At 41.0% G+C, this 21,767-nt stretch overlaps 1 protein-coding gene and 11 non-coding genes across 12 annotated transcripts in view; 2 read left to right on the top strand and 10 right to left on the bottom strand.

Annotated features, from left to right (window-relative positions):
* Window positions 1-21,767, top strand: part of LOC117767042 (gap junction gamma-1 protein) — a 48,888-nt gene that overhangs the window by 11,732 nt on the left and 15,389 nt on the right. The gene's annotated exons all lie outside the window — the stretch shown is intronic.
* On the top strand, window positions 16,505-16,576 carry trnac-gca. The gene has a single exon. It is a non-coding gene; the product is annotated as a tRNA-Cys (tRNA).
* trnac-gca lies at window positions 17,836-17,907 on the bottom strand. The gene has a single exon. It is a non-coding gene; the product is annotated as a tRNA-Cys (tRNA).
* Window positions 18,176-18,247, bottom strand: trnac-gca. The gene has a single exon. It is a non-coding gene; the product is annotated as a tRNA-Cys (tRNA).
* On the bottom strand, window positions 18,743-18,814 carry trnac-gca. The gene has a single exon. It is a non-coding gene; the product is annotated as a tRNA-Cys (tRNA).
* trnac-gca lies at window positions 19,034-19,105 on the bottom strand. The gene has a single exon. It is a non-coding gene; the product is annotated as a tRNA-Cys (tRNA).
* trnac-gca lies at window positions 19,620-19,691 on the bottom strand. The gene has a single exon. It is a non-coding gene; the product is annotated as a tRNA-Cys (tRNA).
* trnac-gca lies at window positions 20,103-20,174 on the bottom strand. The gene has a single exon. It is a non-coding gene; the product is annotated as a tRNA-Cys (tRNA).
* Window positions 20,431-20,502, bottom strand: trnac-gca. Its single transcript has one exon. It is a non-coding gene; the product is annotated as a tRNA-Cys (tRNA).
* On the bottom strand, window positions 20,712-20,783 carry trnac-gca. The gene has a single exon. It is a non-coding gene; the product is annotated as a tRNA-Cys (tRNA).
* trnac-gca lies at window positions 21,051-21,122 on the bottom strand. Its single transcript has one exon. It is a non-coding gene; the product is annotated as a tRNA-Cys (tRNA).
* trnac-gca lies at window positions 21,628-21,699 on the bottom strand. The gene has a single exon. It is a non-coding gene; the product is annotated as a tRNA-Cys (tRNA).

The raw sequence follows: 21,767 nt of genomic DNA on the forward strand, positions 1-21,767 counted from the left end.
TAAACAAAGTAACATTCATACATGAGTGGGTTTCCATGGCCACAAGGCCTCAGGATTATCTGAGCCCCAGCCCACCATGGTGTGATGGGTAGGAAAAAGCCCAAAGGGGCGCACAGATGCTCTCGTGCTACTAGTGTAGCCTCGCTGATAGCCTCACAGGCTAACACTTTGAGACTCCGCGTCTAAAACAAAGGGGAAAAAGGGGAGGGTGGGGTGGAGGGGGTTCACTTGACAGAGGAGCTTAAGGCCTAACTTTAAATAGCTCTGTGCTCTGTCAGATTTTTTCTTCTTCTCTGTTTATTATTGGTGCGGGCCTCTGCTGCACGGGACAGACTTGAACGCAATGAGCAGAGGAGGGAGCGGAGCCTCTCTGCTAAAGAAGCCTCAAGACAGACCGTTTACATAAAGTTTAACTCAGATGACGAGCGTGTTTGTTCTGAGAATGATAATGACTTAGTGGTTGTATGCCCCCAGCAGCTGCAGGAGCAGCAGCAGCAGCTTCCTCTGCTGGCACAAGGCGATTGTTTCTGGATCTCATCATTGCTCCTGCCTCCAGCCTGGTGTGGGAGCTCAAGAGAAGTTGCAGCCCCTCGGCTCCAGCCACACACTTCCCCTTCAAGTCAGTGAACCCGTCTCAAGCACTTAACCCGAGGGTTTTTTGTTTTGTTCCTTTTGGTTCATTTTCCCCTTGTCTCAAAGCTGTAGTCCTTAAGATTTGGGTCCTGGTGGATTTAAAAACACCCGCGATCATCATGATGTAATAAATGTGTCTTAATATTACTGCAATCATTCCTTTAGCAGCTTCGTTTTCATAAATCCAACAAAGGACAAGCCCCTAATGTTGCTTTAGTAAAGTGGTCAGTGAAAAACTATCCTCTGATCAATCGGATTCAAACAACCTGATGAACATGCAGCCTTTTATTGCCTCTTTTTGACTGTGTCTTTGTTTCTGTGTTGGTTTATTTGTTAGCAAGATTATGCAAAATCTATTAAAATGATCTCCACCAATCCTCGTGGAGTGTTGGAGTCTGGGCCTGGAAAAAACCTTTTAAATTCTGGCGCTGATGCGTTTTTTTAAGGGGCAGATCCTTTTTCTTTTATCATTAGAAACATTTTCATTAATATTTCACGGAATAATACATAATTAGAACGTTGTTTTATGATGGATAAATCATTTAGGAAATCAGACCACTTCCTTTTTTATTTTATATTACTATAAGAGCTACAGGAAGTAGGAGGTTTCTGGTTTGAATCCTGGTTTGTGGAGTTTGCATGTTCTCCCTCTGTCTGTGGTTTCATCCACGTAAAGAGATGCAGATTGGGGTTAGTTTTAATTGGAGACTCTACAGTGACCATGGGTATGAATGGGAACATCTCTGTTGCTTGGCCCTGAGAAACGCTGGCGCCCTGTCCCTGGTGTATCTCGCCTCTCACCCAGTGTCCACTGGGATTGGCTCCAGCTCCCCCTGCAACCCTCAAAGGATAAACATTATAGATAATAGATGGATGGAATTTCTCAACTGTATAATTTGTACTCTCCTACTCCTGCCCTAGTATTGAATGTATTGTAATTTACAGTAAAATAAAGTAACCTTGTTAAAAGGCCGGAGGCGTGCAGCCTGTTTGCTGCAGACCGTGGCTGCTCCTGACTGTGAAACTACAATTAAGGAATAATACATTTCTGAAAATGACTGACTTGTTGCTTTTTTAGACGTAGTTTTGTTAACTGGTTGCGGTCAGTACTGAAGATGGTGATATATAGTGTTTCATGTGGCCACTTCCCTTTTAAAGCAGCGGCAGCAGGATGCACTGTTTGCTTCAGCATCTGCAGTGATTTAATACAGCTCTGGCACACTGTAAAGACAGGAACGTGTGAGGCTGGTATCACTGAGGTAAAAATGTTATGGATCGTGTCCATGCTTGGACTTTCCATCTTATGCTTGTGTTTACTTAATCTGTTCTTGTAATAGAAGCTGTATGTAGCCGTAAACAAAAAGAGCTTTTACTCTGTCCATCGCTTAATGTAAGCACTGCACTGTGTGGTCCTCAGTGTGATGTAGGAGGCTTCATCAGGTTGCTGTGCACACTGCTGTGCTCCTCGGCCCGGAACGAGTTTCCTCAGGCTACAATGGGCTTATGGATTCCGTACTCTCAGCTCAGACACCATGTTTAGGCAATCCTTAATCAGACGTCTCCCCTTCTCCAGCACTTCTGTGACAAGGTTTGATCCTACAGAAAATACTGATCCGTCAACATTATATAACCATCCCCACGCGGCATCGCAACAACTCTTGTGTGGCCCTATTTAAATGTGTCCTTATGTTATTTTCTCCCTCTATGTTCTTTTTCTTTTCATCGTTTTGCTTTGTTCATTCGTCTGCGGACGACATCGAGACCATATTGATGACAACGTTTGCCTGGTTTCTTTCATTTCTGGCTTTTATATGCGATGTCAGTTTGAGCCAAATCCAATTTTGTACACAACCAGACCCGTCAGCTGACACGACAAGCACGATTGGATGATTAAAGTTGCATTGGAACAAGTGTAACCGTAGGCGAGGACATATTGCTGCAAACGGGGCTCTTTTTTGTTCTCCAGTCATTCAGCACGTTTCCCTCTCAGCTCCTCCATCCATCCCTCTCAGGCCTTTTTCACTTTCTTTCCTCCCCATCCTTTAAGTGCTCTGTGGAAAATTTGATTGCTCGGTTCCGTTTACATTCACTCGCCATCTGCTGAAATTGGCTGCGGCTGTGAATCAATTCTTAATGTTGGCAGCTTTGCGTTGACTTGCCTCCTTATCTTCCTCCTGGTCTCCGGCGTGTTTTGATCCATAAGCACCAAACAAAACAACAGTAGAATCCACGGCTCACGGAGATGACATCGACATAAAAGACGAGGCCTGCATGGGCGTCTGTCATGGATCGAAAAACAGGAGAAAAAGCGGCAGACATTTTACTTGTCGTCGTAGGAAAAGGGCGGCTGTTACTTGACATTAACACTGGCTCTGTTCTATTCAGGTGTCCCCTCTAAGCCCTGACAGTGGGTACAATGCTTTAAATCAAACATAATTCAGCCTTTTTCATTTGTTTATTTACAATACACAACAGCCCAGAGGCGTCTTGCTGCCCTGTATGCATAAAACTAAATTACAACCACATATATTAAACGTTTTGAAGGGAACCTAATGCAAGTTGGATTAGTTTTTGTTATTATATTCATATAGAGGAATAAACTACACAAAATGTTGTAAACTGCTCACTCACAACACATTTATGTTTTAAGTTATTCTAAGTTAAAGAAAATAAATCACGGTTTCGGTTCAATATATAAAACGACTTAAAGCTTGGGTTGGTAATCCTGGATAAGCAAGAGCAGGCTACACTGTGACAACATGGGACCGATACATCCCACCCCCTCCCATCAGGCCTCTCGTCAGAGCCACGCCCTCAAAACACACGATGTCAGCGAATTTGAACTGAATTAAATGAATGGTCATGTTAATTACACTTAAAAAAGTAAGTCAAAGTTAACCTTATATATAAATCTATACATTAATATATTAAACACACATATATTGAATCAAATCTCTTTCAAGTTATTTGATTTGAATGACACTAACATAATAGAAAGCCTTTCATTAAAAGTGACCCATTGCATTAAACTTATCTAATAAAGTTACATGGAACTTTAATATATAATTAAAATACAAGATAAAAGTCAATATTTTAGGCCAAAACAGCCACAGACACCACATTTTTTTCTTTTTTTAAGATGATTTTATGTATTGATGGCAATTAGGATGTGAAGAGGATTTCAACAAATAAACAGATAAAACACGAGACATGAAACGTGAAACGTGAGATTTTTAAAGATATTGTTTAGGCATTTGTGCGTCTATTGATAGGACAGCGTGAGGGTAAAATGGGAAGAGAAATTTGGGAAGACATGGAGCAAAGGGCCAGGACCGGACCTGCGACCACTGCAGGGGGCTCAAACCTCTGTATGTGACTAATACAACCACAATTTGTGTCCCAAACTGAACCAAAATCCAAACTCAGAATTCAATCCTGGTTTCCAGGGTCATAATTTGTGGTGTTTGTCCATCCACCATCCACCTCAACAAAAATTGACTTCTTATCTGCTACCTTCACTTTAAAAAGAAAAAAAATTCTTGTGACCATAATCTAGGCAATGAATATAAATCCTATCACAATAAATTTGGAAGACAAGTTTATCCTATTAATATTCATACTTGACCTGAAGATCCTATAACATGGTGTAGCTTTCTACCAGATGATTCCAACGAGATAATAGAAAATATAAACGATACCATCTTCAGTTTTGTCAGTTTAATCATTTAAACAGTTTAATCCTTTTTACCCTTGAATGCGTTTCAGTGTCAAGCCACAAAACTGACCAGCTGGAGGGCTCGTCGTGCCCTCTCCATTTCTCCACATGGATGAACGTTGGAGGGATTTGTCCTAATAAGGCGCCTGTCTTATGGAGATGGGGTTTATAAATCAGTATGGAGGTATTATAATACTGATTTATAAATAAGTACTTGAGCAGTGCAGTTGCTGAACTCAAAAGTGACGAAATATACTAAGTGGTTTAGTTCATTTAGCATTTTCTGTGTGATTCAGCCGGAACTCAGAAATCTTCTGTTGTAAACAGAAGCAAAGGAGATATTTAAGTGGAGCTGCTGCCACCCACTGTTCCCGATTTATCGCCTCACCACTGTCACCCATTAATCTGTTATTTACACCAACATCTATGTCGAGATCCTGTGCTTCTCTGTGGCTTGACTTGATTGAATTCAGGCTGAACTCTGTCCCGTTGTCTGATAAACCTTGGCCGCTGCATCCCGACTGTTCGCTCCTTAAGGCGAGTGCAGTGGTGGCGGAGCAACAGTGTCCATGGTGCAAGCAGAGGAAAGTGCGTGATGGCTGATGAATGCTTCACATGGACTGACTTACTACCCAGTGTAATAGCTTGAGAGATCCTTGTCCCCTGTCATTCATGGCCAGAAATAAATATGAACGATGTCCTGTGGATTGGTCAGAATAAACAGTGTCAGGGTCAGTGTCCGCCAACACAGCCCTATTTTTTTGTGATTGGATGTCCCATGAGCGTATCCTTGAGCGAGGTGGTTAACCCGAACCAGCCCTGAGAAGAGGGTTAATTGTCCCGTCAAGGCAGCAAACAAATTACTCTTATAAAAAGAAAAAGATGTTTGTACAGAGATGTTTGTTTTTGGATAAGTAGCCAAATGTTTCTGGCCAACAAAATTCTTCCAGATTCGACTTAATCCCATTAAATGTTGAGTTCCAACTTGATAATTAAAACCTGCATATCTCATATACTAAGATACTGAAGCCTGCTCTTCAACAAGCAAACATTTAACTTCTTTCACTTCATGGCCAACTGCACTGAGACAAACTCAGGATCAGGAGGTTCATTTAAACAGGCAAAAATTCTTAGGTTATCTTCTATAAAAAAATTAAATAATAAACCTCATGAATTATATTAATTGTATGAAAATAAATATAAACTGCAGTATGTATTTGAACTGAACCGACTTCCATGTAGTAAAGATGAAGAAGGAATAGGAATGAGACTATTTGACTTGTGAGTCTTTTCAGAGATTACAGGTCTGGAACTGGAATCATTTCTTTTAAATATATCATATTAATGTGAAAATTAACATGAGGAATAAAACTGCAGGACACAATCGTCCTTCTGTTCCTGAGTTATCTTGAAAAATGTGTTTGGTAGGACATAATGATGTCGCAGTAAAGTTAACCTTTGACCTTTTACTCACAAAATGTATTCACTTCATCATTTCATCCTATTTTGTAATTGTGGCCAAAAAAACTACGTTTTTTTCTATTGGTCACCATTGACCTTTGACCTTTGACCCTTTGGCAGTTTGACCTTTTGACCTTTGGACCTTTGGCCATCCAAATCTGATCAGTTCATCCTTGAGTCAGAGTGAGCATTTGTAAGAAATTAGAAGACGCTGCTTCAAGGCGTTCAAGGCATTCAAGACTGACAAGATGGACAGATAGACAACCCAAAAATGTAATGCATCTTGCCTCGGCTGCACGGAGGCATAAAACATGTCAGTATCAAGAGGGGATGGAGTGAAACTGCGGGTGGGGGGCTGGCAGCCGACCGCTCACTCTGCAGACCACACACCACAGGTGGACAAGAACATCAGTGTTAACTGAATTATTCATGTCAACAGGGAGACTCAGTTGCAGATTATCAAGGATTCATGTCAACAGCTTAACTCAAATGAAACATTAATTAGAATAAGGAGTTGCTCTGTGTGTGTGTGCGTGCACTCCTGCGAGTGTGCATGCCTGTGTGTTGCAGACGTCCCCGCTCTTTCCTCCACACAAGCTCAGCCAAGATCATCTTCTCAGCGTTCAGTCACTGTGATGGCAACGATGTCTCTACTTATCTGGAGTAAACAAGTTCAACTGTGGCTGGCAGTGGCATTTGGCCTCTGAGCGCTCTCCGTCCTGGCAGCGTGTGTGTTTTTGTGTGTCTGTGTGTCTGTGTGTCTGTGTGTGTGTGTGTGTGTGTGTGTGGAGCTGCTGCCATTGGACGCAGCAACACAGAGCTCCGATCCTGAAGTTAACGGTAGCTCCACTCAGATTTTAAACAGCCCGCCGCCGCAGGGCGAAAGCCACATTTCATTAAACAATGCAAATTAATTTCTGCAGGAAGTCAAGTGTGCTGCTAATTGATTGACTCACTGTCACACCCCCAAATAGATGTCCACGACTCATGACGCCCTGAGAGCCAATTTCACGCTAGCTACAGGGGTGGAAGTTGAATTATTAGCATGTTTGAAGTGTAATGTCAGGTGCTAAGAAAGAGACGGTTTTAATGGGACAGCTGTTAATCAGTCACTCATTAATGTTGTTGCATCGTGTTACATCCTCGGGGGGCCTGTTTGTGATTTACCTTCTATTAGACTCTGCTCGACACCTGTGCAGGGACAGACTCGGCCCTGACCGAGCAGAGAGCGATGAGCGCAGTTGGCAGGTCTCAGGTCTGCTTTGGCCCGAGACAATTAGCTTCACAGTGAAGACTGTGCAGGAGCGGGCCTGATGCTCGTTCCCTCTGTCCCGCTTTACCTCGCTTAACCCATTTGTCTTTTCGCTATGCATCCCTAGCGTCTCTCCTCTCAGGTCCACCCAGCGAAGCTCTTAGAGCGGTTACTCACGGTCACTCGTAAATCTTCGCTCTAATCAGCTCCAGTACACATCAGCTCGCTGGGAACAGCCCCCCTGAGCTCAAGAAAACCATCTCATCAATAAGTGAAGAAGTAGTGCTGTTTTGTGTGTGTGTGTGTGTGTGTGTGTGTGTGAGTGTGTGTGCGTGCGTGTGAGTGTGTGCGCGTATGTGAGTGTGTCTGTGTGTGTGTGTGTGTGAGTGTGTGTGTGTGGGTGGTAATTGACCCCTGTGCTGAAATCTGTAAATCTTCTTGCTCTGTCAGAGGGTTACTCATTCCTTTCAATGCTTGTTAGCAGCTTGTTTCACCCCAGTGCTGCATTTAACTGACAGAACATGGAATCCTGTGTTGATGCAGGATGATGTGTGTTTGCTGGTCTATATCTGCACAAATGATTACATTTTTAAGTCAACATATATATATATATATATATATATGTTCTTGTCTTGGCTAAGATAATATTAAATAGCATCATTTAATCCCCATAAAAGACACGATTTCTTCCAAAACCCCTAAAGCCAGATCGTCTCATTAGTTTTATGGTGCTGAGCTAAAGGCTTTGTATCTGTGGCCCTTCGTTCAAAATAAGATCTAATAGTAAAAATTAGATGCTATTTGTGACTCTTACACATCATTTGAAGCAAAGTGATTGAAAACCTTTTTAGGTAAATCTTTTACTTATTGTGTTGTTTTAATATTTGATAAGAATAGTGAATTGTTGCTAGGTTTTCCCTTGATGGTGTGAAATCTGGTTGGAGGGATAAACCATCACTTGAAGAGATGGTTTGAATTTGGGACGCTGTGACATTTCCCATGAATGTCCTGCAGGAAGAGGAAGAGCTGCGGGTGACTATACCAGTGTGGCGTAGGAAACGTTTACACTCCTGCACACACATATTGTTTTAAACTCTCAGATTGGTTTTAAAATAATTTGATTTGTGGGGAAACCCTAACTGTACATGTCATTACTATAGACTTTATATAAAGATGGACGACACTTCTCCAAAGTCTTTGCACAAAAAATTCATTTGATGCTTACTTATCCTATTCTTTAACATGTAGGATGTATGATTTTTGACCTACACTGCAGCCAGCCACCAGGGGGCGAGCCAGATGCTTTGGCTTCACTTTTAGGGAGCTGTCATGTGGTCCATCTTGATGTAAAGTCTCCGCCCCTGACTTGTTCGGCAGCGATGATTTCCTGTTTGCTTCTTAACGGCTGTCATGGACACTGAGAACAGAGCTTAAATACTCAGTGCAGAGCTCCACCCTCCTGCCTGTGGCACAGGACAATGTAAAAGTGAAACTTGTGTTTTGTGTAAACAATATCCGGGTCATCTGGAGTTGAACTTGGGAGCTGCTGCTAAATGTGTTTCCCTGCGACTGTTTCAAATTTAGCATCAGCATCACAGAACTTAAGAAACTACAGCAGAGGAGGAGGGAAACCTGTGTGTCAACTGTGTGTAGCTGCAGTCACATCTTCCACATATCTCACATTACATATACTGGACAGGAATCCAAACATTGTTTTTATTAATGGATTATTACAAGTCTATGAAGCATTAATAAATTATTCACTATCTATTACAAAATGTAACTGTGGCCACTAGGCGTCTCTCAATCAAAACAATAACAAAAGACCTAGTTCAATGGTGTCGTGAAGCAGAGTGGGATCATGGGAGTTGTTGTCTTCACCATCATTGTCGATGAAAATCTACCTGACGTGACTCAGGCACAAGTCATCTTCACCGATGAGGTAATGTATTGACGTTTTATTCACGTTACGCAGCAAACAGCAATGATTAATCGTGATCCATCACAAGTGACCAATACAAACAGTGGAAGGACCAAACAGCCGACTGGCCAACTGGCTAACAATGTGTGTTTCCTTTAAGTCGTTTGCTCCCAAAGTCACAGCAGAGAAGCAGACATGATGCAAACAAGAGGCAAACTGAAGCGTCCTATTACCTTGAATTAAATCAAGGATTTCTCCGGGTTTGAACATTGTTTGAAGCATTGTGCAGAACTCAACAAATATATACTATTTATACTATATATATATAACAACGGTCTAGTAATTTTTAGACATTTTAATAAAGAATTGTTACATATTATGTCTTTAATTGAGCATTACTTACAACGTAAACCTGGAATAGGCCTGTGTTACAGAGAGCTCCTCTAATATCCTTTTAGAGGTTTTATATTAGAAACAATAAAACGACTAATTATTGGTCAATCGTCATTAATTGCATGGCAACGTTTATGAGGATATAAATCATGTTCCTCAACATTCATTTGTCCCTTTTCTGTTGTGAAGATTTGTTGATTTTCATTGAACTGTCATTTTTCACTACTTTCTTACATTTGATGGATCAAATAGTAACCAACAGACGGATCAACAATAAAAAAGGATCATTAGTTGCAGTCCTGAAGCCCAAAATCTTGAAAAAAACAAACATCTATTGTGTTAGGGTTGGGTTGTGCAGCTGGTTTCTGGCTCACATGCGTCGCACTGTACATGAGTGAACTCTACATGGAATGAACCATTATTCACACGCGGTGGCATGCCGTGTATGTAATGTGCAAAAAGCTCTGGGTCTGCCCTTATGGTCCCTGATTGATGCTGATGAGGACGAGGAAGTGGAGGTTCTGTAGAGGGGGGGGGATGGGGACGGAGTGAGAACAGTACAGTGAGAGCACGAAGCGGGGAGGTTGGCGGAATGGTTCGGCGTGTGTGTTGGGATTTGTGGGGGCGGGTACGGCGAGGGCCCACGGGGAGGGAAGTGGGGGATGGTATTGAGCCGAGTCACCCCCACCACCACCGCTATCCCCCCACCCCTTTCAGATATTATAATACCTCCATACTGTGGAGCTGAGAGTTGGGAGCAGCGAACGTTTTCTGCCCTCAGTGCCAGACTGTGAACGGGGGATGTTGCATGAGAGCTTTGTCTCTGCGCAGAGCTCGGTGCCACGGGCTGAATCAGGGCACTCCATTCATGCACTCTGTCCGATTTGGTCTCATTAGACTGTGGGCACCATGCGTGTTTAGCTTCCCGTTTGTGTCTTCCTGTGCAAATGTCTGTTTGTTTCTGTTGAGTGTGAGAATTGATTGCTTCGCTTGCAGGGTTTTTACTCTGTAACATATGTGTGCGTCAGGCGTAGGTCAGCATCTGTAACCATGGTTTTTTATTTTTTTTATTTATGAACATATGAGACCTCATATCAGGGAGGGAGGGATGCTGGGAGGGGTGGACTTCTCTTTTCCAAATTCAGTCCAAGATTTCCCAGCCCTCAGGCCAGTTGTGAAATCGACACACGCGTTAATGACTGGAGAAAAAAAAATGGCTCCTCGCGGTGCCTTATTGTTGATCCTGCTTTGAAGCCTTGACCCGGAAATATTTAGTTTGTCTTTTTTCGTTTTTCACGTCACACAAATGTTGAATCGCAACATGCAGACGGGCACGAGTGTGTTTGAAACGCACCATCAGCGCTCTCCTCTGAGTCACCTCTCATCACCACTCGGCTCTTTGTATCTATCAGTCATTCAGACAGCAGAATGGCCCCTACAGTGTAGACTGAGGCTGAAAGCTGCAGCTGCTGCACACACCGAGCAGAGGCAGGGGACAGCACTCCCTCTGCTCCTCCACACACACACACACACCCACACCCACACAAATCGAGACAGAGAGAGAGAGAGATGGAGAGAGCTGCTCCTCCCTGTTTGTCTGATGTTTTTGCTTTGCTTTAATAGCAAGACTGATGCCATTTAAATCTTTCGCTTCGATTCACTCAATGCAAATCCAGCTGCATAAGTGGGTTAGCAAAGTCCTTCACTGACACATCGGCGAGGACAGTGAATGCAGCAGGCCCACAGACAGCTCAACCTCTTTTAGCTTAATGTCAGCTTTTTTTCTAAGTGATACATTAAACCAAACATGAAAGAGCGTCCCCCTCCAAAGTGCTGTAATTAAGATTTTTTTTTTTCACATACAGCAAAAACTCTGAATCGGGATTTAAAAACACATGTCCATGTTTCATTTCATATGATACAAAAGCATGGATGGAGGTTACATGCAACTAATGATGACTGTTATCAGGGTTGTTTTGTTTTATCTTTGCATGTTACTAACTCAATATATGACTTTACATTTTTTGGCTGCACTTCATTTCAGAAGGGGTCATTTTTACTTCTTCCTTGACTACATTTATTTGACAGATGCTTCAGATTAAGAGGTTTTTTTGCAAAGCCTTATAAATGATCATGCATAGACAGTAGGCTATATAAAACAAGATAAAAATGTATGTTATGTATGTTTGACAGGAGATAAAGGTGATTTACATTAGTTTGCACTTACTTTAACAACTTAGATTAATTCGAAATAATCCATGCACAATAATATTTGAAAATGTATTGCGTACAAGTTTGTAAAAAACTAAAGGCTACTTTTAACTACTGAAAAGGTACCAGGTTAGCTGGTTTGCTTAATTATTTACTTTACTTATTCCTGTATGTATATGTACTGTATATATTCCTCTTAATTGATGAGCAAAGATTTAGATATCAATTAGTAGGCATAAGGTGTCACTATCTAACGGGGGTCATTGTGAAATGAGGAAAAGTCAAAAGTTAAAAAAGATTAGAACAGCGCGATAAAATCCTGCTTAGAATTAATGTCACGTTTTACTACTTGCAATGTAAAAATCGAAATACTCCCTGAAGCATAATATTTCATACATTATAAATAGTATATTTAGTCGTATCGTTTAACCACAAAATGCTTTTAGCTAGTTTATCAGCAGGTTTTATGGGTTATGACGCCATAAAATGCACCAACATGCTTCCACTTCCAATATGCACACACACATTTAAACACACAGGGAGAAAGCATATTAAATCCAACTTCATTTCTCATTCCCAAATTTTACAGCCTTAACATATAGCTGAATACATTTTGGAACCAGCTGCGATATTTATACATATTTTGGACGTTATTCAAAGGAACCCTCCTCGCCTTAATCCGTCTTTCCCCTGCCCGGCGTCTTTTCAGCTCCCGCGGTATTAAAGATATGCTGCCGTAAATGAAGTCATCCCTAATCCCACATGTGCTGCACGGGCCCTGTGACGAAGACTCATCAAGGTGAGAGTGCAGTCAGATTTTGAGGATATTATTAGCATGGTAATGGGGTCTTAGAAGACACCGAATGAGCGGGAGCAGCACACACTGTGCATCCAGGTGTGTGATATTTAGCAGCAGCAGCAGCAGCCTCAGGAACAAATATGTCTGACAAGTGAACACACAATGTAATGAAACACTGGCCGCTTCCCTGGAGAATGTGAATAATATGAATAGGAATAACACCCATGTACAGCAGTTTACACACACGCACATTCAGAGCATTACACAAACACAAACACACACTTTCTGAGGTCTACACAAATGTAAGCACACATGTTCAGAGGTTTACATAAATACACATTCACACACAAACACACATACACGCACAGACACACACATTACCTCTGCCCTCCAAACCTGTCACCAAAGGCAAGAATGCTCTGCACACACATAGACACACACACACACACACACACACACGTCAAATATGCTCCATCCATGCCTAAAGACACAACAAGAATCATCTAATTCTGAATCGCCCTCAGTCTGACTCACTCACAGGCACAGGCACATGCACAGGCACAGGCACGTGCACATACACATACACGTACACACACACACACACACACACACACACACACACACACACACACACACACACACACACACACACACACACACACACATAGTCAAGTACACGGATATACAGAAGTACAACCACACAGCAGCTCTTTCCCTCAGAGCACTTTGCTTTACCAATGCCCTTTAACTTGGGGTTGGGACAGATTTTACCTCCAATTCATCATATATTGTACAGTTATTGTACAATCAAGTCAATACATTACACAAACACACACACGTTCACTCACACACAGACCCTCAGACCGCACCTCTCACTGCCGTCCCTCCCCCAGCTCCTTCCTCCCTCATCCTCCTCCTCCATCCTGCTCTAATGAGATTTTGCTGGTGAGCCGCAGCCTGAGGAGATGATAGGTGCATGCTACCACGTGTGTGTGTGTGTGTGTGTGTGTGTGTGTGTGTGTGTGTGTGTGTGTGTGTGTGTGTGTGTGTGTGTGTGTGTGTGTCTTGGCATGCATGATTATGTATGATAACGTACACATGCTCGCAGAGATGCCCAAGCGTCTGTTCACCTGAGGTAGCCCGTTGCTTCTGCGCTAATTAGAGATGAGAATCTGAAGGCTGATGAGTCGAAGAGTTTTTACGACAAAGCCTGAGATGAAGTGTGGCTCAGTCTTGCTGGAGAACATGAATTATGAATGTATAATGTGAGTCCACGGCTTTGCCAACTGGAAGAACATAATAAGCCTGATGTTTTCATTTAGCATTTACTGCAATAGGGTTTGGCAAATAAATGAAATGTACAAACTAGAGTGGCGCTCCGTAGAACGCATACGTCCGCCAACGCCCAACAGTTCCCTTGTGGAACCACATTTAAATTCACTAGATCCAGATTTTTTAATTGGATCTGCTTCACATCGCTCAAACTCAAACATTAGTCGAAAACATACCAGATTTTTTTTACACCCATGAATTATTCAATGAGAAATCAATAAAAATGTTGAAAAACGTCTCACAATTTTACATTATTTTTGTTTGAATGCATTTGCACCAGAATGTAATGGGTCCTTTCCTGACCCACATCCTTCCATGAAGTTTCCTGGAAATTTGTCCAGTAGTTTTTGCATAATCCTGCTAATCAACAAAGAAACAAACGCAGATGAAAACATAACCTCTTTGGCCGAAGTAATAAACAACGATCAAGTAGAAAACAATTTATTACAAATTATCATTAGCTGTGTAAAAGAAAAAAGAAAATATTATGGGCGTGTGAGATGAACGGGAGAGGTGTTAATGTCGGATTCTACAATTATTTCAGCTAAATCTTAATTTTCTTGTCAACTTCAAGGTGCCAACAATGCAAAATAAAAGAAAAGCTCCATGGTGGCCAATAAAAAGTTACAAATCTTTATCTATAATTACTCAAAACGTTATTATGGAACAGATCAAGGTTGTGGAGAACATTGTTTCACTACTTATACACAGATACAGCAGTCAAATGTTAGAAATAAAACTATGCTACCATCTACCTACATGTAAAGTGATATTATCTTTGTCACTGTAAGTCTGTGAATACCTGCAAATCCCCTCTGGTTCCCTCAGCTTGTCTCTATATATAAAGCTATACTTTGAAAAAACCTGCATTTACCAATGAATAGAACGACTCCCGATTTAAGTAATTCATTTTTCAGTAGATAAATACAAACGTGGGTAACATTCCAAAGTGATGGTTGTGTATAATGTGTTTTATCAACATACCAGTAGTGGAAGAAAGGAACCACTTTCTCTGCAGCCAAGTGTGAGCTATAAACACGCAGGCCGGACCAGCTTTGAGATTACAGTAAGGTGGTGGCTCCTCTAATCTTGTTTTGTAGAGAAACATATTGAACATAAATGTGCATTATAGATCTTATAGGGCTTAATAATCCGTGGCTGCATCCTCTAAAATCTCCCCACGGAGCGGTGTAAGCTCCTAGATGTTTGCTCCTGTGTCGGTTTTCACATGCTGCACAGCTAGGTCACGCATGTAATGTTTATGTTGGTCATAAACACGAGCGAGGGACCTGTTGAGCTGCAGTTAAATGCTCTGCCATCGACCTACACCCCATTTATACTACACTGGAACATGAGTCGTTTATTACCTCCAACAAGGACGTTAGGTTTTCATCTGCGTTTGTTTGTTTGTCTGTAAATAAGCAGGATTAGGGAAAACATTGATGAAAGGACGCAGTAGAGGTCATTAAAGAAGCCATTACACTTTTTCAGTGTACATTTTTCTCACTTTCTTTATCATTGTGAGATTTTTTTCATCATTCTCATTGAGTCCTCACAGAATGATTCATAGATCTTGATGAAAAACGTCAGACATATTCATGAGTGTGTACAATTTGGTGCAGATCCAAATAAAAATCGAATGAATTTAAATGTGGCTTCATATTGGGACTGCTGGGCCTCGGTGGCGGTACATACGCTCTTCTGAGTTTTTAATACCTTCTATGTCATGTGACGCACTGACTTCAAATCATATCAGATGTTATTACTACCCCCAGACAAATAGGACAAACCTCATTTTATTAGATTTTAGCAAGTCCTCTATCTAATATGAACATTACTATTTAATAAAGACATCATTTTTTAAATAGGTTCCATGTTATATGACCCACTGACTCCAAACAAACAGCTCATAGTAGTTTATGAATATTATTATTTAAAAAAGCATGGTGGGATGTAAGTCTTGTCAGAGGGATGCGTTCAGAGTGCCCTTCTCGTTTTGGCTCTGTTCCAATGCGGACACACACCTACAAGGCCTTAGCTCAGCACCACAACAAAACACACACACACATTTGCCTTCACTCTGAACTGCAAACCGTCAGACGGTGTGTGTTTATGCCAGGGACTCAGATAGTCTGCTCCTGTTTGTTTAGGACCATGAATCTTTGCCTGTGGACGCCTCCGTTCACCCTGTGTTAATTCAATTTTGCTCCGTGGTGATTACAGACAAAAGCCATCAAGGATTTACTGTTCCAGAGGATATTCCTCACGGTCAACAGGGGAGATACAGAGTTTAAGCACTGCTGTGCATAACATGGAGATAAATTAACCTTAGTCACACGCAGTTTTTATTGTATTGTAATTATTTACTAAAGGCACCAGGAAACAAATGATATAAAAAATGTTTGCTGTTTTTCTCTCATGTTTGTTAATAGATGCTCAGCAAGAAGATTTCCATCAATTGCATTAGATGGTTATTGGTTTCTTTGTTGATTAGTGTTCATTAATTATGGAATGGTTGGTTCGGGATGATGTATACTCCATCCATCCATCCATCCATCCATCCATCCATCCATCCATCCATCCATCCATCCATCCATCCATCCATCCATCCATCCATCCATCCATCCATCCATCCATCCATCCATCCATCCATCCATCCATCCATCCATCCATCCATCCATCCATCCATCCATCCATCCATCCATCCATCCATCCATCCATCCATCCATCCATCCATCCATCCATCCATCCATCCATTCATCCATCCATCACATATGAGTCATCATAGGGGGTATAGCTCAGTGGTAGAGCATTTGACTGCAGATCAACAGGTCCCCAGTTCAACTCTGGGTGCCCCCTGCAGGAAACCAATTACTAAATGCATTACATTTAACCTTTTTAAGCACTATCTCTGCCAATGAACAGTGATACAGCTTCTCTACACTGACTTTGAGAACTGCTGTTGTATTGTTATGTAACATCTCAGCAGCCTCAGGTGTCAAACACTGTGCACCAGTGAGTCCTGAGAGTCCACAGGTTTTCCGTTGCTCCACACACGACACTGCAGGTAATTGTCCTGATAGATGCCCCCTCTCTGGCAGAGGAGTCAGTCAGCAGCTGCAGATACATGGATCTGAGCCATTCAGTTTTTACAATATAAAATGAACACTAAGTAAAATTTCCAGAGCATTCTGTTTAAACTGGGCACATGAAATTACTGTTGATTTGCTGGATAGAGGGTTTACTTTTTTATTCAGAACTGAATTTTTCTTACAAGTTGCCCAGTGGTTCTATTTAGAGTTATGCATTTATCCCTTTCTGGCAGTGTATAATAACACATGTGAAGGCTTTGTGTACAGGAGACAAACTGGGGACCTGTTGAACTGCAGTCAAATGCTCTACCGCTGAGCTGTACCCCCTGACTAGTCTCATTTAACATAAATTAAACTACTAAGGGGCAATTCTGCCTCCACCTCTATACTATTGGACCAACACAGTTAATCGTGAATAATCATAAAACAGAATTAAATGTAGATTACCATAGATATAGATTTTATTATTTATAAGGGGGCACCCAGAGTTGCACTGGGGACCTGTTGATGTGCAGTCAAATTCTCTTCCACTGAGCTACACCCCCTTATGTTATGCCAATGAGTGATTATAGTGGTAAAATGACTAATACATACAATTGGAATGACACTTTATATTTGAAATTAAATAAAATTGTAGGTAAACATTTTCTTATATCATTACTATTACTATTACTATTATTATTTTGTGCAACAACAAACTATAACTCCCTCCGGCTCTCTCTGAAGACTTTAATTATGCGTTCTCATTGGTTTATTTGTTTATACTGACTCTGTTATCACAATGATTCAGTGTTGTTTGCCAACTTCAACTGCAGTGGATGCTTTCTTTCTTCTTCGATTTTTAAACAGAATTCAGGTTTGTTACAATCATTATGTCGACTTTTGTCTAAAACAACCATGCAACTCTGACAGATAATGATTGACCTCTTCTATCTCTGAAGCATTTACACATTCAATTTCACGCCTATTTGAAACCTGCAGATCTGCAGTGACAGTGCACGTAAAGATTATTGATAATCCTTTTTAAGGGGGCACCCAGAGTTGAACTGGGGACCTCTTGATCTGCAGTCAAATGCTCTACCGCTGAGCTATACCCCCTGGATGATAACTATCAGCATGTCTGTCTATCAAACACATTGAACAATATGGCAGACTATGGATGGCATGTTTTCTCTCTGAAGCATTTAATAGTATATCTCTGTGCCTATGAAAACATTATTTTGATCCATCTGCAGAGAAATAGCTTATTTGATGATTATTGTACAACTCCTTTTATTTACAGGTAGCCTCTGATTATGAACGAACAATTAATGTTGAAGTTGGTTGACATAAAAGGTATTTCATTTGAAAGTGACAATCCCTTTTGAGGGGGCACCCAGAGTTGAACTGGGGACCTCTTGATCTGCAGTCAAATGCTCTACCGCTGAGCTATACCCCCTGTATGACAACCATCAGCATGTCTCTTTGTCAAACACATTGAACAATATGGCAGACTATGAATCGTCTCTTCTCTCTCTGAAGCATTTAAAGGGATAGTTCACAGAAAAATGAAAATTCACTCGTGATCTACTCACCACTATGCCGATGGAGGGGTGGGTGAAGTGTTGAGTCCACAAAACACTTCTGGAGTCTCAGGGGTAAACAGCGTTGCAGCCAAATCTAAAACAATTGAAGTAACTGGGGACCACTTCTTCAAACGTAAAACAACAGAAAGGACTTCCATACTGCTCCTGTGGTGTCATCGAGCCCTGACATTTAAATTTGACTAGAAATGGCGTCATTTACACTTTGTTTTTAGCCTAAATGTCCTCTGTGATCCTCCTACTAGTTACTGCTGCAGTATCTATATTCTCTATCTTTAATATTTAAGCTACTTCTTTAATGCACAAGTTACATACAACTTTCTCTCTTTTGAAATTGACAACCATTTTTAAGGGAGCACCCAGAGTTGAACTGGGGACCTCTTGATCTGCAGTCAAATGCTCTACCGCTGAGCTATACCTCCTGTTCTTTATGATGAGCCAAAAGGTGTAGAGTGATCTGGCTTTGTATAGGCTAAATAAAGCTAAATAAAGCTAAATACCATAAACAATTCACATGATTATTTAGAGTGATTACGATTCATTTGATTGAATTCTCCATAAAATCTTAAGGTACAAATCAATAAAGAGGTGAATGTATGGATCTTTTTGGTGTTATATACTTCTCTGTCAGCTCTATCTTAAGGGGGCACCCAGAGTTGAACTGGGGACCTCTTGATCTGCAGTCAAATGCTCTACCGCTGAGCTATACCCCCTGGATGACAACCATCAGCATGTCTGTTTCTCAAACACATTGAACAATATGGCAGATGATGAATCGTCTCTTCTCTCTCTGAAGCATTTAAAGGGATAGTTCACAGAAAAATTTAAATTCACTCGTTATCTACTCACCACTATGCCGATGGAGGGCTGGGTGAAGTGTTTGAGTCCACAAAACACTTCTGGAGTCTCAGGGGTAAACAGCATTGCAGCCAAATCCAAAACAATTGGTAAATAGTATATGGGGACCACTTCTTCAAACATAAAAAAAACCCAGAAAAAAAATCAGAAAACACATCCGTACTGCTCCTGTGGTGTCATCCAAGTGTCAGTGAGCCCTGACATTCAAATTTGCCTCGAAATGGCTTCAGTTCCACCATGTTTTTAACCTAAATGTCCTCTGGGATCCTCCTCCTAGTTACTGCTGCAGTATCTGCATCCCAAGCTCTCTATCTTTAATGCACAAGTTGTGTATAAGTTTGTCTATTTGGAAATTGACAACCATTTTTAAGGGGGCACCCAGAGTTGAACTGGGGACCTCTTGATCTGCAGTCAAATGCTCTACCGCTGAGCTATACCCCCTGGATGACAATTATCAGCATGTCTGTGTCTCAAACACATTGAACAGTATGGCAGATGATGATTCACCTCTTCTCTCTCTGAAGCATTCAATAGTATATCTTCGTGCCTTTGAAAACATTGTTTGGTCTGAAAGTAAATAAAAATGACAACAAAGATGCAAAATGACCGAAAATGGCATCACTGAGTCATTTTGTGCGTTAGTGAATCTAAGCGTTCTGCTTCACCTGAAATAGATACAAATGTCTTTGCCCAGGGGCCCATTGTCTCATCATCTATCCATGAGAAAGAGCTTTTTTGATGATTAGTGTATAAATCCTATTATTTACAGTTAGCCCCTGATTATGAATGGAAAATATATGTTGAAGTAGTTTGTCACAAAGTTCATTCTTTTAAAATTAATAATCATTTTCAAGGGGGCACCCAGAGTTGAACTGGGGACCTCTTGATCTGCAGTCAAATGCTCTACCGCTGAGCTATACCCCCTGTATGAGAAGAAAGAGCATGTCTAAGTCTCAAAGTTATGTGCAACTTTGCCTTGAACAATATGGTAGACTATGATTCACCTCTTCTCTCTCTCTGAAGGATTTAATGGTATATCTACATGGCTATGAAAACATTATTTTGATCCACCTGCAGAGAAAGCCCTTTTTTGATGATTATAGGTAGCCTATGATTGAACAATACATGTGGAAGTACGTTGAAAGAAACTTCTTTCTTTCAAAGTTGATATTCTTTTATAAGGGGGTACCCAGAGTTGAACTGGGGACCTCTTGATCTGCAGTCAAATGCTCTACCGCTGAGCTATACCCCCTGTTTTTTATGATAAGGCAAAAGGTATAGAGTGATCTGGCTTTGTATAGGCTAAATAAAGCTAAATACCATAAACAATTCACATGATTATATAAAGTGATTACGATTCATTTGATTGATTTCTCCATAAAATCTTAAAGGTACAAATCAATAAAAGTTGAATGTATGGAGATTTTTGGTGTTATATACTTCTCTGTCAGTTTTATTTAGAGGGGGCACCCAGAGTTGAACTGGGGACCTCTTGATCTGCAGTCAAATGCTCTACCACTGAGCTATACCCCCTGTATGACAACTATCAGCATGTCTGTGTCTCAAACACATTGAACAGTATGGCAGATGATCATTCACCTGTTCTCTTTCTGAAGCATTTAATAGTATATCTTCGTGGCATTGAAAACATTGTTTTGATCCACCTGCAGAGAAAGAGCTTTTTTGATGATTAGTGTATAAATCCTATTATTTACAGTTAGCACCTTATTATGAATGACAAATATACATTGAAGTAGTTTGTCACAAAGCTTATTCTTTTAAAATTGACAATCATTTTTAAGGGGGCACCCAGAGTTGAACTGGGGACCTCTTGATCTGCAGTCAAATGCTCTACCGCTGAGCTATACCCCCTGTTCTTTATGATGAGCCAAAAGGTATAGAGTGATCTGGCATTGTATAGGCTAAAAAGCAATTCACATGATACATAAAGTGATTACCTTTAATTTGATTGAGTTCTCCATAATACCTCATTGCTACACATGACTAACGTGGTGAATGAATAGATCTATTTGGTGCTGTACATCCTTTTCTTTTTTAACTTAAGAGGGGGCACCCAGAGTTGAACTGGAGTCAAATGCTCTACCGCTGAGCTATACCCCCTGTATGAGAAGAAAGAGCATGTCTAAGTCTCAAAGTTATGTCCAACTTTGCCTTGAACAATATGGTAGACTATGATTCACCTCTTCTCTCTCTCTGAAGGATTTAATGGTAAATCTACATGGCTATGAAAACATTATTTTGATCCACCTGCAGAGAAAGAGCTTTTTTGATGATTATAGGTAGCCGATGATTGAACAACACATGTGGAAGTAGGTCGAAAGAAACTTCTTTCTTTCAAAATTGATATTCTTTTATAAGGGGGCACCCAGAGTTAAACTGGGGACCTCTTGATCTGCAGTCAAATGCTCTACCGCTGAGCTATACCCCCAGATGTGTATGACACCGCAAAAGGTGTAGAGTCATCTGGCTTTGTATAGGCTAAATAAAGCAAATAAA

This window comes from Hippoglossus hippoglossus, chromosome 8 (genome assembly GCF_009819705.1).
Source record: "Hippoglossus hippoglossus isolate fHipHip1 chromosome 8, fHipHip1.pri, whole genome shotgun sequence".
In the NCBI taxonomy this organism is placed as follows: Eukaryota; Metazoa; Chordata; class Actinopteri; order Pleuronectiformes; family Pleuronectidae; genus Hippoglossus; species Hippoglossus hippoglossus.